Below are 16,505 nucleotides of genomic sequence, written 5' to 3'. Positions count from 1 at the left end.
GGCCTCATATTGGTCACACTCAAAATGACAGTTTTTGAAACATAACTCCAAAAATACACATGCAAAATGTCTAATAATGCCTGAAGAAATGCATCTTCGAGAGTTTTCCTGAAAAAAAAAAACATTTGGTAAGGTTTGCAAAAACAAAATTTGATTTGTTACTCAATTTGACAGTAATTTACTTAGAATCCTGAGATAATGCGAAAAAAGCAATAAAAATGTATTCAAACATAATTCCTAATCCAAACGTGCAAAATGTCTAAAAATGCCTGTGATATTGAATACATGTGAGTTTTACTAGATACAGTTGTTTTTCAATGGTTTGCAAATACAAAAATGATGTTTTACTCAATATGACTGTATACTGTAACACTCAATATGACAGTTATTTAAACATAACTCCTACACCACACAAGAAAAATGGCTAATAATGCCTGAAATACTGCATCTTTGGGAGTTTTACTCGAAACATATGCTTTTTTAAATCTTGCAAATGCAAAAAGTAGTTTTTTACTCAATATGACTATAATAGTCTTAGAATCCTGAGATAATGCGAAAAAAGCATTAAAAATGTATTCACACATAACTTCTAAACAACACATGCAAAATGGCTAATAATGCCTAGAGATATGTTTTTTTGTTAGTTGTACTAGAAAAATTATCTTTTGTAATGTTTGCAAAGACACAAGTTAGTTTTTTTATTCAATATAACAGTGTAACTGTCATACTAAATATGAAAGGTTTATAATCATAACTCCAAAACCAAAAATGAAATTTGTATTAAAAAGCCTTTAATATTGAATTAATGCAAGTTTTAGCAGAATCAGGTATTTTGGAAAGAATCACAAATACAAATATTAGATTTTACTGGCCTCATATTGGTCACACTCAAAATGACAGTTTTTGAAACATAACTCCAAAAATACACATGCAAAATGTCTAATAATGCCTGAAGAAATGCATCTTCGAGAGTTTTCCAGAAAAAAAACATTTGGTAAGGTTTGCAAAAACAAAATTTGATTTGTTACTCAATTTGACAGTAATGTACTTAGAATCCTGAGATACTGCGAAAAAAGCAATACAAATGTATTCAAACATAATTCCTAATCCAAACGTGCAAAATGTCTAAAAATGCCTGTGATATTGACTACATGTGAGTTTTACTAGATACAGTTGTTTTTCAATGTTTTGCAAATACAAAATGAGGTTTTACTCAATATGACTGTATACTGTAACACTCAATATGACAGTTATTTAAACATAACTCCTACACCACACAAGAAAAATGGCTAATAATGCCTGAAATAATGCATCTTTGGGAGTTTTACTCGAAACATATGCTTTTTTAAATCTTGCAAATGCAAAAAGTAGTTTTTTACTCAATATGACTATAATAGTCTTAGAATCCTGAGATAATGCGAAAAAAGCAATAAAAATGTATTCACACATAACTTCTAAACAACACATGCAAAATGGCTAATAATGTCTAGAGATATGTTTTTTTGTTAGTTGTACTAGAAAAATGATCTTTTGTAATGTTTGCAAAGACACAAGTTAGTTTTTTTATTCAATATAACAGTGTAACTGTCATACTAAATATGAAAGGTTTATAATCATAACTCCGAAACCAAAAATGAAATTTGTATTAAAAAGCCTTTAATATTGAATTTATGCAAGTTTTAGCAGAATCAGGTATTTTGGAAAGAATCACAAATACAAATATTAGATTTTACTGGCCTCATATTGGTCACACTCAAAATGACAGTTTTTGAAACATAACTCCAAAAATACACATGCAAAATGTCTAATAATGCCTGAAGAAATGCATCTTCGAGAGTTTTCCAGAAAAAAAACATTTGGTAAGGTTTGCAAAAATAAAATTTGATTTGTTACTCAATTTGACAGTAATGTACTTAGAATCCTGAGATAATGCGAAAAAAGCAATAAAAATGTATTCAAACATAATTCCTAATCCAAACGTGCAAAATGTCTAAAAATGCCTGTGATATTGAATACATGTGAGTTTTACTAGATACAGTTGTTTTTCAATGGTTTGCAAATACAAAAATGAGGTTTTACTCAATATGACTGTATACTGTAACACTCAATATGACAGTTATTTAAACATAACTCTTACACCACACAAGAAAAATGGCTAATAATGCCTGAAATAATGCATCTTTGGGAGTTTTACTCGAAACATATGCTTTTTTAAATCTTGCAAATGCAAAAAGTAGTTTTTTTACTCAATATGACTATAATAGTCTTAGAATCCTGAGATAATGCGAAAAAAGCAATAAAAATGTATTCACACATAACTTCTAAACAACACATGCAAAATGGCTAATAATGCCTAGAGATATGTTTTTTTGTTAGTTGTACTAGAAAAATTATCTTTTGTAATGTTTGCAAAGACACAAGTTAGTTTTTTTATTTAATATAACAGTGTAACTGTCATACTAAATATGAAAGGTTTATAATCATAACTCCAAAACCAAAAATGAAATTTGTATTAAAAAGCCTTTAATATTGAATGTATGCAAGTTTTAGCAGAATCAGGTATTTTGGAAAGAATCACAAATACAAATATTAGATTTTACTGGCCTCATATTGGTCACACTCAAAATGACAGTTTTTGAAACATAACTCCAAAAATACACATGCAAAATGTCTAATAATGCCTGAAGAAATGCATCTTCGAGAGTTTTCCAGAAAAAAAACATTTGGTAAGGTTTGCAAAAACAAAATTTGATTTGTTACTCAATTTGACAGTAATTTACTTAGAATCCTGAGATAATGCGAAAAAAGCAATAAAAATGTATTCAAACATAATTCCTAATCCAAACGTGCAAAATGTCTAAAAATACCTGTGATATTGAATACATGTGAGTTTTACTAGATACAGTTGTTTTTCAATGGTTTGCAAATACAAAAATGAGGTTTTACTCAATATGACTGTATACTGTAACACTCAATATGACAGTTATTTAAACATAATTCCTACACCACACAAGAAAAATGGCTAATAATGCCTGAAATACTGCATCTTTGGGAGTTTTACTCGAAACATATGCTTTTTTAAATCTTGCAAATGCAAAAAGTAGTTTTTTACTCAATATGACTATAATAGTCTTAGAATCCTGAGATAATGCGAAAAAAGCATTAAAAATGTATTCACACATAACTTCTAAACAACACATGCAAAATGGCTAATAATGTCTAGAGATATGTTTTTTTGTTAGTTGTACTAGAAAAATGATCTTTTGTAATGTTTGCAAAGACAAAAGTTAGTTTTTTTATTCAATATAACAGTGTAACTGTCATACTAAATATGAAAGGTTTATAATCATAACTCCAAAACCAAAAATGAAATTTGTATTAAAAAGCCTTTAATATTGAATTTATGCAAGTTTTAGCAGAATCAGGTATTTTGGAAAGAATCACAAATACAAATATTAGATTTTACTGGCCTCATATTGGTCACACTCAAAATGACAGTTTTTGAAACATAACTCCAAAAATACACATGCAAAATGTCTAATAATGCCTGAAGAAATGCATCTTCGAGAGTTTTCCAGAAAAAAAAACATTTGGTAAGGTTTGCAAAAACAAAATTTGATTTGTTACTCAATTTGACAGTAATGTACTTAGAATCCTGAGATAATGCGAAAAAAGCAATAAAAATGTATTCAAACATAATTCCTAATCCAAACGTGCAAAATGTCTAAAAATGCCTGTGATATTGAATACATGTGAGTTTTACTAGATACAGTTGTTTTTCAATGGTTTGCAAATACAAAATGAGGTTTTACTCAATATGACTGTATACTGTAACACTCAATATGACAGTTATTTAAACATAACTCCTACACCACACAAGAAAAATGGCTAATAATGCCTGAAATAATGCATCTTTGGGAGTTTTACTCGAAACATATGCTTTTTTAAATCTTGCAAATGCAAAAAGTAGTTTTTTACTCAAAATGACTATAATAGTCTTAGAATCCTGAGATAATGCGAAAAAAGCAATAAAAATGTATTCACACATAACTTCTAAACAACACATGCAAAATGGCTAATAATGCCTAGAGATATGTTTTTTTGTTAGTTGTACTAGAAAAATGATCTTTTGTAATGTTTGCAAAGACACAAGTTAGTTTTTTTATTCAATATAACAGTGTAACTGTCATACTAAATATGAAAGGTTTATAATCATAACTCCAAAACCAAAAATGAAATTTGTATTAAAAAGCCTTTAATATTGAATTCATGCAAGTTTTAGCAGAATCAGGTATTTTGGAAAGAATCACAAATACAAATATTAGATTTTACTGGCCTCATATTGGTCACACTCAAAATGACAGTTTTTGAAACATAACTCCAAAAATACACATGCAAAATGTCTAATAATGCCTGAAGAAATGCATCTTCGAGAGTTTTCCAGAAAAAAAACATTTGGTAAGGTTTGCAAAAACAAAATTTGATTTGTTACTCAATTTGACAGTAATGTACTTAGAATCCTGAGATAATGCGAAAAAAGCAATAAAAATGTATTCAAACATAATTCCTAATCCAAACGTGCAAAATGTCTAAAAATGCCTGTGATATTGAATACATGTGAGTTTTACTAGATACAGTTGTTTTTCAATGGTTTGCAAATACAAAAATGAGGTTTTACTCAATATGACTGTATACTGTAACACTCAAAATGACAGTTATTTAAACATAACTCCTACACCACACAAGAAAAATGGCTAATAATGCCTGAAATACTGCATCTTTGGGAGTTTTACTCGAAACATATGCTTTTTTAAATCTTGCAAATGCAAAAAGTAGTTTTTTACTCAATATGACTATAATAGTCTTAGAATCCTGAGATAATGCGAAAAAAGCATTAAAAATGTATTCACACATAACTTCTAAACAACACATGCAAAATGGCTAATAATGCCTAGAGATATGTTTTTTTGTTAGTTGTACTAGAAAAAATATCTTTTGTAAGGTTTGCAAAGACACAAGTTAGTTTTTTTATTCAATATAACAGTGTAACTGTCATACTAAATATGAAAGGTTTATAATCATAACTCCAAAACCAAAAATTAAATTCGTATTAAAAAGCCTTTAATATTGAATTTATGTAGGTTTTAGCAGAATCAGGTATTTTGGAAAGAATCACAAATACAAATGTTAGATTTTACTGGCCTCATATTGGTCACACTCAAAATGACAGTTTTTGAAACATAACTCCAAAAATACACATGCAAAATGTCTAATAATGCCTGAAGAAATGCATCTTCGAGAGTTTTCCTGAAAAAAAAAAACATTTGGTAAGGTTTGCAAAAACAAAATTTGATTTGTTACTCAATTTGACAGTAATTTACTTAGAATCCTGAGATAATGCGAAAAAAGCAATAAAAATGTATTCAAACATAATTCCTAATCCAAACGTGCAAAATGTCTAAAAATGCCTGTGATATTGAATACATGTGAGTTTTACTAGATACAGTTGTTTTTCAATGGTTTGCAAATACAAAAATGAGGTTTTACTCAATATGACTGTATACTGTAACACTCAATATGACAGTTATTTAAACATAACTCCTACACCACACAAGAAAAATGGCTAATAATGCCTGAAATACTGCATCTTTGGGAGTTTTACTCGAAACATATGCTTTTTTAAATCTTGCAAATGCAAAAAGTAGTTTTTTACTCAATATGACTATAATAGTCTTAGAATCCTGAGATAATGCGAAAAAAGCATTAAAAATGTATTCACACATAACTTCTAAACAACACATACAAAATGGCTAATAATGCCTAGAGATATGTTTTTTTGTTAGTTGTACTAGAAAAATTATCTTTTGTAATGTTTGCAAAGACACAAGTTAGTTTTTTTATTCAATATAACAGTGTAACTGTCATACTAAATATGAAAGGTTTATAATCATAATTCCAAAACCAAAAATGAAATTTGTATTAAAAAGCCTTTAATATTGAATTAATGCAAGTTTTAGCAGAATCAGGTATTTTGGAAAGAATCACAAATACAAATATTAGATTTTACTGGCCTCATATTGGTCACACTCAAAATGACAGTTTTTGAAACATAACTCCAAAAATACACATGCAAAATGTCTAATAATGCCTGAAGAAATGCATCTTCGAGAGTTTTCCAGAAAAAAAACATTTGGTAAGGTTTGCAAAAACAAAATTTGATTTGTTACTCAATTTGACAGTAATGTACTTAGAATCCTGAGATACTGCGAAAAAAGCAATAAAAATGTATTCAAACATAATTCCTAATCCAAACGTGCAAAATGTCTAAAAATGCCTGTGATATTGACTACATGTGAGTTTTACTAGATACAGTTGTTTTTCAATGTTTTGCAAATACAAAATGAGGTTTTACTCAATATGACTGTATACTGTAACACTCAATATGACAGTTATTTAAACATAACTCCTACACCACACAAGAAAAATGGCTAATAATGCCTGAAATAATGCATCTTTGGGAGTTTTACTCGAAACATATGCTTTTTTAAATCTTGCAAATGCAAAAAGTAGTTTTTTACTCAATATGACTATAATAGTCTTAGAATCCTGAGATAATGCGAAAAAAGCAATAAAAATGTATTCACACATAACTTCTAAACAACACATGCAAAATGGCTAATAATGTCTAGAGATATGTTTTTTTGTTAGTTGTACTAGAAAAATGATCTTTTGTAATGTTTGCAAAGACACAAGTTAGTTTTTTTATTCAATATAACAGTGTAACTGTCATACTAAATATGAAAGGTTTATAATCATAACTCCAAAACCAAAAATGAAATTTGTATTAAAAAGCCTTTAATATTGAATTTATGCAAGTTTTAGCAGAATCAGGTATTTTGGAAAGAATCACAAATACAAATATTAGATTTTACTGGCCTCATATTGGTCACACTCAAAATGACAGTTTTTGAAACATAACTCCAAAAATACACATGCAAAATGTCTAATAATGCCTGAAGAAATGCATCTTCGAGAGTTTTCCTGCAAAAAAAACCATTTGGTAAGGTTTGCAAAAACAAAATTTGATTTGTTACTCAATTTGACAGTAATGTACTTAGAATCCTGAGATAATGCGAAAAAAGCAATAAAAATGTATTCAAACATAATTCCTAATCCAAACGTGCAAAATGTCTAAAAATGCCTGTGATATTGAATACATGTGAGTTTTACTAGATACAGTTGTTTTTCAATGGTTTGCAAATACAAAAATTAGGTTTTACTCAATATAACTGTATACTGTAACACTCAATATGACAGTTATTTAAACATAACTCCTACACCACACATGAAAAATGGCTAATAACGCCTGAAATAATGCATCTTTGGGAGTTTTACTCGAAACATATGCTTTTTTAAATCTTGCAAATGCAAAAAGTAGTTTTTTTACTCAATATGACTATAATAGTCTTAGAATCCTGAGATAATGCGAAAAAAGCAATAAAAATGTATTCAAACATAACTTCTAAACAACACATGCAAAATGGCTAATAAGGCCTAGAGATATGTTTTTTTGTTAGTTGTACTAGAAAAAATGATCTTTTGTAAGGTTTGCAAAGACAAAAGTTAGTTTTTTTTATTCAATATAACAGTGTAACTGTCATACTAAATATGAAAGGTTTATAATCATAACTCCAAAACCAAAAATGAAATTTGTATTTAAAAGCCTTTAATATTGAATTTATGCAAGTTTTAGCAGAATCAGGTATTTTGGAAAGAATCACAAATACAAATATTAGATTTTACTGGCCTCATATTGGTCACACTCAAAATGACAGTTTTTGAAACATAACTCCAAAAATACACATGCAAAATGTCTAATAATGCCTGAAGAAATGCATCTTCGAGAGTTTTCCAGAAAAAAAAACATTTGGTAAGGTTTGCAAAAACAAAATTTGATTTGTTACTCAATTTGACAGTAATGTACTTAGAATCCTGAGATAATGCGAAAAAAGCAATAAAAATGTATTCAAACATAATTCCTAATCCAAACGTGCAAAATGTCTAAAAATGCCTGTGATATTGAATACATGTGAGTTTTACTAGATACAGTTGTTTTTCAATGGTTTGCAAATACAAAAATGAGGTTTTACTCAATATGACTGTATACTGTAACACTCAAAATGACAGTTATTTAAACATAACTCCTACACCACACAAGAAAAATGGCTAATAATAACTGAAAAACTGCATCTTTGGGAGTTTTACTCGAAACATATGCTTTTTTAAATCTTGCAAATGCAAAAAGTAGTTTTTTACTCAATATGACTATAATAGTCTTAGAATCCTGAGATAATGCGAAAAAAGCATTAAAAATGTATTCACACATAACTTCTAAACAACACATGCAAAATGGCTAATAATGCCTAGAGATATGTTTTTTTGTTAGTTGTACTAGAAAAATGATCTTTTGTAAGGTTTGCAAAGACACAAGTTAGTTTTTTTATTCAATATAACAGTGTAACTGTCATACTAAATATGAAAGGTTTATAATCATAACTCCAAAACCAAAAACTTAATTTGTATTAAAAAGCCTTTAATATTGAATTTATGCAAGTTTTAGCAGAATCAGGTATTTTGGAAAGAATCACAAATACAAATGTTAGATTTTACTGGCCTCATATTGGTCACACTCAAAATGACAGTTGTTGAAACATAACTCCAAAAATACACATGCAAAATGTCTAATAATGCCTGAAGAAATGCATCTTCGAGAGTTTTCCAGAAAAAAAAACATTTGGTAAGGTTTGCAAAAACAAAATTTGATTTGTTACTCAATTTGACAGTAATGTACTTAGAATCCTGAGATAACGCGAAAAAAGCAATAAAAATGTATTCAAACATAATTCCTAATCCAAACGTGCAAAATGTCTAAAAATGCCTGTGATATTGAATACATGTGAGTTTTACTAGATACAGTTGTTTTTCAATGGTTTGCAAATACAAAAATGAGGTTTTACTCAATATGACTGTATACTGTAACACTCAATATGACAGTTATTTAAACATAACTCTTACACCACACAAGAAAAATGGCTAATAATGCCTGAAATAATGCATCTTTGGGAGTTTTACTCGAAACATATGCTTTTTTAAATCTTGCAAATGCAAAAAGTAGTTTTTTTACTCAATATGACTATAATAGTCTTAGAATCCTGAGATAATGCGAAAAAAGCAATAAAAATGTATTCACACATAACTTCTAAACAACACATGCAAAATGGCTAATAATGCCTAGAGATATGTTTTTTTGTTAGTTGTACTAGAAAAATCATCTTTTGTAATGTTTGCAAAGACACAAGTTAGTTTTTTTATTTAATATAACAGTGTAACTGTCATACTAAATATGAAAGGTTTATAATCATAACTCCAAAACCAAAAATGAAATTTGTATTAAAAAGCCTTTAATATTGAATGTATGCAAGTTTTAGCAGAATCAGGTATTTTGGAAAGAATCACAAATACAAATATTAGATTTTACTGGCCTCATATTGGTCACACTCAAAATGACAGTTTTTGAAACATAACTCCAAAAATACACATGCAAAATGTCTAATAATGCCTGAAGAAATGCATCTTCGAGAGTTTTCCAGAAAAAAAACATTTGGTAAGGTTTGCAAAAACAAAATTTGATTTGTTACTCAATTTGACAGTAATTTACTTAGAATCCTGAGATAATGCGAAAAAAGCAATAAAAATGTATTCAAACATAATTCCTAATCCAAACGTGCAAAATGTCTAAAAATGCCTGTGATATTGAATACATGTGAGTTTTACTAGATACAGTTGTTTTTCAATGGTTTGCAAATACAAAAATTAGGTTTTACTCAATATAACTGTATACTTTAACACTCAATATGACAGTTATTTAAACATAACTCCTACACCACACATGAAAAATGGCTAATAATGCCTGAAATAATGCATCTTTGGGAGTTTTACTCGAAACATATGCTTTTTTAAATCTTGCAAATGCAAAAAGTAGTTTTTTTACTCAATATGACTATAATAGTCTTAGAATCCTGAGATAATGCGAAAAAAGCAATAAAAATGTATTCACACATAACTTCTAAACAACACATGCAAAATGGCTAATAATGCCTAGAGATATGTATTTTGGTTAGTTGTACTAGAAAAAATGATCTTTTGTATGGTTTGCAAAGACACAAGTTGTTTTTTTTTTCAATATAACAGTGTAACTGTCATACTAAATATGAAAGGTTTATAATCATAACTCCAAAACCAAATATGACATTTGTCTTAAAAAGCCTTTAATATTGAATTTATGTAAGTTTTAGCAGAATCAGGTATTTTGGAAAGAATCACAAATACAAATATTAGATTTTACTGGCCTCATATTGGTCACACTCAAAATGACAGTTTTTGAAACATAACTCCAAAAATACACATGCAAAATGTCTAATAATGCCTGAAGAAATGCATCTTCGAGAGTTTTCCTGCAAAAAAAAACCATTTGGTAAGGTTTGCAAAAACAAAATTTGATTTGTTACTCAATTTGACAGTAATGTACTTAGAATCCTGAGATAATGCGAAAAAAGCAAATAAAAATGTATTCAAACATAATTCCTAATCCAAACGTGCAAAATGTCTAAAAATGCCTGTGATATTGAATACATGTGAGTTTTACTAGATACAGTTGTTTTTCAATGGTTTGCAAATACAAAAATTAGGTTTTACTCAATATAACTGTATACTGTAACACTCAATATGACAGTTATTTAAACATAACTCCTACACCACACATGAAAAATGGCTAATAACGCCTGAAATAATGCATCTTTGGGAGTTTTACTCGAAACATATGCTTTTTTAAATCTTGCAAATGCAAAAAGTAGTTTTTTTACTCAATATGACTATAATAGTCTTAGAATCCTGAGATAATGCGAAAAAAGCAATAAAAATGTATTCAAACATAACTTCTAAACAACACATGCAAAATGGCTAATAATGCCTAGAGATATGTTTTTTTGTTAGTTGTACTAGAAAAAATGATCTTTTGTAAGGTTTGCAAAGACAAAAGTTAGTTTTTTTTATTCAATATAACAGTGTAACTGTCATACTAAATATGAAAGGTTTATAATCATAACTCCAAAACCAAAAATGAAATTTGTATTAAAAAGCCTTTAATATTGAATTTATGCAAGTTTTAGCAGAATCAGGTATTTTGGAAAGAATCACAAATACAAATATTAGATTTTACTGGCCTCATATTGGTCACACTCAAAATGACAGTTTTTGAAACATAACTCCAAAAATACACATGCAAAATGTCTAATAATGCCTGAAGAAATGCATCTTCGAGAGTTTTCCTGAAAAAAAACATTTGGTAAGGTTTGCAAAAACAAAATTTGATTTGTTACTCAATTTGACAGTAATGTACTTAGAATCCTGAGATAATGCGAAAAAAGCAATAGAAATTTATTCAAACATAATTCCTAATCCAAACGTGCAAAATGTCTAAAAATGCCTGTGATATTGAATACATGTGAGTTTTACTAGATGCCGTTGTTTTTCAATGGTTTGCAAATACAAAAATGAGGTTTTACTCATTATGACTGTATACTGTAACACTCAATATGACAGTTATTTAAACATAACTCCTACACCAGACAAGAAAAATGGCTAATAATGCCTGAAATAATGCATCTTTGGGAGTTTTACTCGAAACATATGCTTTTTTAAATCTTGCAAATGCAAAAAGTAGTTTTTTTTACTCAATATGACTATAATAGTCTTAGAATCCTGAGATAATGCGAAAAAAGCAATAAAAATGTATTCACACATAACTTCTAAACAACACATGCAAAATGGCTAATAATGCCTAGAGATATGTTTTTTGGTTAGTTGTACTAGAAAAATTATCTTTTGTAATGTTTGCAAAGACACAAGTTAGTTTTTTTATTCAATGTAACAGTGTAACTGTCATACTAAATATGAAAGGTTTATAATCATAACTCCAAAACCAAAAATGAAATTTGTATTAAAAAGCCTTTAATATTGAATTCATGCAAGTTTTAGCAGAATCAGGTATTTTGGAAAGAATCACAAATACAAATATTAGATTTTACTGGCCTCATATTGGTCACACTCAAAATGACAGTTTTTGAAACATAACTCCAAAAATACACATGCAAAATGTCTAATAATGCCTGAAGAAATGCATCTTCGAGAGTTTTCCTGAAAAAAAAAACATTTGGTAAGGTTTGCAAAAACAAAATTTGATTTGTTACTCAATTTGACAGTAATGTACTTAGAATCCTGAGATAATGCGAAAAAAGCAATAAAAATGTATTCAAACATAATTCCTAATCCAAACGTGTAAAATGTCTAAAAATGCCTGTGATATTGAATACATGTGAGTTTTACTAGATACAGTTGTTTTTCAATGGTTTGCAAATACAAAAATTAGGTTTTACTCAATATAACTGTATACTGTAACACTCAATATGACAGTTATTTAAACATAACTCCTACACCACACATGAAAAATGGCTAATAATATCTGAAATAATTGCATCTTTGGGAGTTTTACTCGAAACATATGCTTTTTTAAATCTTGCAAATGCAAAAAGTAGTTTTTTTACTCAATATGACTATAATAGTCTTAGAATCCTGAGATAATGCGAAAAAAGCAATACAAATGTATTCAAACATAACTTCTAAACAACACATGCAAAATGGCTAATAATGCCTAGAGATATGTTTTTTTGTTAGTTGTACTAGAAAAAATGATCTTTTGTAAGGTTTGCAAAGACAAAAGTTAGTTTTTTTTATTCAATATAACAGTGTAACTGTCATACTAAATATGAAAGGTTTATAATCATAACTCCAAAACCAAATATGACATTTGTCTTAAAAAGCCTTTGATATTGAATTCATGCAAGTTTTAGCAGAATCAGGTATTTTGGAAAGAATCACAAATACAAATATTAGATTTTACTGGCCTCATATTGGTCACACTCAAAATGATAGTTTTTGAAACATAACTCCAAAAATACACATGCAAAATGTCTAATAATGCCTGAAGAAATGCATCTTCGAGAGTTTTCCTGAAAAAAAATACATTTGGTGAGGTTTGCAAAAACAAAATTTGAATTTGAATAGGAAAGGTTAATAATCATAACTCCAAAACCAAATATGAAATTTTTCTTAAAAAGCCTTTAATATTGAATTCATGCAAGTTTTAGCAGAATCAGGTATTTTGGAAAGAATCACAAATACAAATATAAGTTTTTACTGGCCTCATATTGGTCACACTCAAAATGACAGTTTTTGAAACATAACTCCAAAAATACACATGCAAAATGTCTAATAATGCCTGAAGAAATGCATCTTTGAGAGTTTTCCTGAAAAAAAAAAAACATTTGGTAAGTTTTGCAAAAACTAAATTTGATTTGTTACTCAATTTGACAGTAATGTACTTAGAATCCTGAGATAATGCGAAAAAAGCAATAAAAATGTATTCCAACATAACTCCTAATCCAAACTTGCAAAATGTCTAAAAATGCCTGTGATATTGAATACATGTGAGTTTTACTAGATACAGTTGTTTTTCAATGGTTTGCAAATACAAAAATTAGGTTTTACTCAATATGACTGTATACTGTAACACTCAATATGACAGTTATTTAAACATAACTCCTACACCACACATGAAAAATGGCTAATAATGCCTGAAATGATGCATCTTTGGGAGTTTTAATCGAAACATATGCTTTTTAAAACTTGCAAATGCCAAAAGTATTTTTTTACTCAATATGACTATAATAGTCTTAGAATCCTGAGATAATAAGAAAAAAGCAATAAAAATGTATTCAAACATAACTTCTAAACAACAAATGCAATATGGCTAATAATGCCTAGAGATATTTATTTTGATTAGTTGTACTAGAAAAAATGATCTTTTGTAAGGTTTGCAAAGACACAAGTTGTTTTTTTTTCAATATAACAGTGTAACTGTCATACTAAATATGAAAGGTTTATAATCATAACTCCAAAACCAAATATGACATTTGTCTTAAAAAGCCTTTGATATTGAATTTATGTAAGTTTTAGCAGAATCAGGTATTTTGGAAAGAATCACAAATACAAATATTAGATTTTACTGGCCTCATTTTGGTCACACTCAAAATGACAGTTTTTGAAACATAACTCCAAAAATACACATGCAAAATGTCTAATAATGCCTGAAGAAATGCATCTTCGGGAGTTTTCCTGGAAAAAAAACATTTGGTGAGGTTTGCAAAAACAAAAAATTTATTTGTTACTCAATTTGACAGTAATGTACTTAGAATCCTGAGATAATGCGAAAAAAGCAATAAAAATGTATTCAAACATCATTCCTAATCCAAACGTGCAAAATGTCTAAAAATGCCTGTGATATTGAATATATGTGAGTTTTACTAGATACAGTTGTTTTTCAATGGTTTGCAAATACAAAAATGAGGTTTTACTCAATATGACTGTATACTGTAACACTCAATATGACAGTTATTTAAACATAACTCCTACTCCACACAAGAAAAATGGCTAATAATGCCTGAAATAATGCATCTTTGGGAGTTTTACTCGAAACATATGCTTTTTTAAATCTTGCAAATGCAAAAAGTAGTTTTTTACTCAATATGACTATAATAGTCTTAGAATCCTGAGATAATGCGAAAAAAGCAATAAAAATGTATTCACACATAACTTCTAAACAACACATGCAAAATGGCTAATAATGCCCAGAGATATGTTTTTTTGTTAGTTGTACTAGAAAAATGATCTTTTGTGAGGTTTGCAAAGACACAAGTTAGTTTTTTTTTTCCAATATAACAGTGTAACTGTCATACTAAATATGAAAGGTTTATAATCATAACTCCAAAACCAAATATGACATTTGTCTTAAAAAGCCTTTGATATTGAATTTATGTAAGTTTTAGCAGAATCAGGTATTTTGGAAAGAATCACAAATACAAATATTAGATTTTACTGGCCTCATATTGGTCACACTCAAAATGACAGCTTTTGAAACATAACTCCAAAAATACACATGCAAAATGTCTAATAATGCCTGAAGAAATGCATCTTCGAGAGTTTTCCTGAAAAAAAAAACATTTGGTAAGGTTTGCAAAAACAAAATTTGATTTGTTACTCAATTTGACAGTAATGTACTTAGAATCCTGAGATAATGCGAAAAAAGCAATAAAAATGTATTCAAACATAATTCCTAATCCAAACGTGCAAAATGTCTAAAAATGCCTGGGATATTGAATACATGTGAGTTTTACTAGATACGGTTGTTTTTCAATGGTTTGCAAATACAAAAATGAGGTCTTACTCAATATGACTGTATACTGTAACACTCAATATGACAGTTATTTAAACATAACTCCTACACCACACATGACAAATGGCTAATAATGCCTGAAATAATGCATCTTTGGGAGTTTTACTCGAAACATATGCTTTTTTAAATCTTGCAAATGCAAAAAGTAGTTTTTTACTCAATATTACTATAATAGTCTTAGAAATGTTTTTTTTTTTCAGGAAAACTCTCGAATATGCATTTCTTAAGGCATTATTAGACATTTTGAATTTGTATTTTTGGAGTTATGTTTCAAAAACTGTCATTTTGAGTGTGACCAATATGAGGCCAGTAAAAACTTATATTTGTATTAGTGATTCTTTCCAAAATACCTGATTCTGCTAAAACCTATATGAATTCAATATTAAAGGCTTTTTAAGACGAATGTCATAATTGGTTTTGGAGTTATGATTATAAACCTTTCATATTTAGTCAGACAGTTACACTGTTATATTGGGGAAAAAAAACTAACTTGTGTCTTTGCAAACCTTACAAAAGATCATTTTCTAGTACAACTAACCAAAATACATATCTCTAGGCATTATTAGCCATTTTTCATTTGTTGTTTAGAAGTTATGTTTGAATACATTTTTATTGCTTTTTTTCGCATTATCTCAGGATTCTACGACTATTATAGTCATATTGAGTAAAAAACTACTTTTTGCATTTGCAAGATTTAAAAAAGCATATGTTTCGAGTAAAACTCCCAAACATGCATTATTTCAGGCATTATTAGCCATTTTTCTTGTGTGGTGTAGGAGTTATGTTTAAATAACTGTCATATTGAGTGTTACAGTATACAGTCATATTGAGTAAAATCTCATTTTTGTATTTGCAAACCATTGAAAAACAACTGTATCTAGTAAAACTCACATGTATTCAATATCATAGGCATTTTTAGACATTTTGCACGTTTGGATTAGTAGTTATGTGTGAATACATTTGTATTGCTTTTTTCGCATTATCTCAGGATTCTAAGACTATTATAGTCATATTGAGTAAAAAACTACTTTTTGCATTTGCAAGATTTAAAAAAGCATATGTTTCGAGTAAAACTCCCAAAGATGCATTATTTCAG

Source organism: Nerophis ophidion, linkage group LG21 (genome assembly GCF_033978795.1).
Source record: "Nerophis ophidion isolate RoL-2023_Sa linkage group LG21, RoL_Noph_v1.0, whole genome shotgun sequence".
Lineage (NCBI taxonomy): Eukaryota > Metazoa > Chordata > Actinopteri > Syngnathiformes > Syngnathidae > Nerophis > Nerophis ophidion.
Note: the sequence above shows the minus strand (reverse complement) of the source record.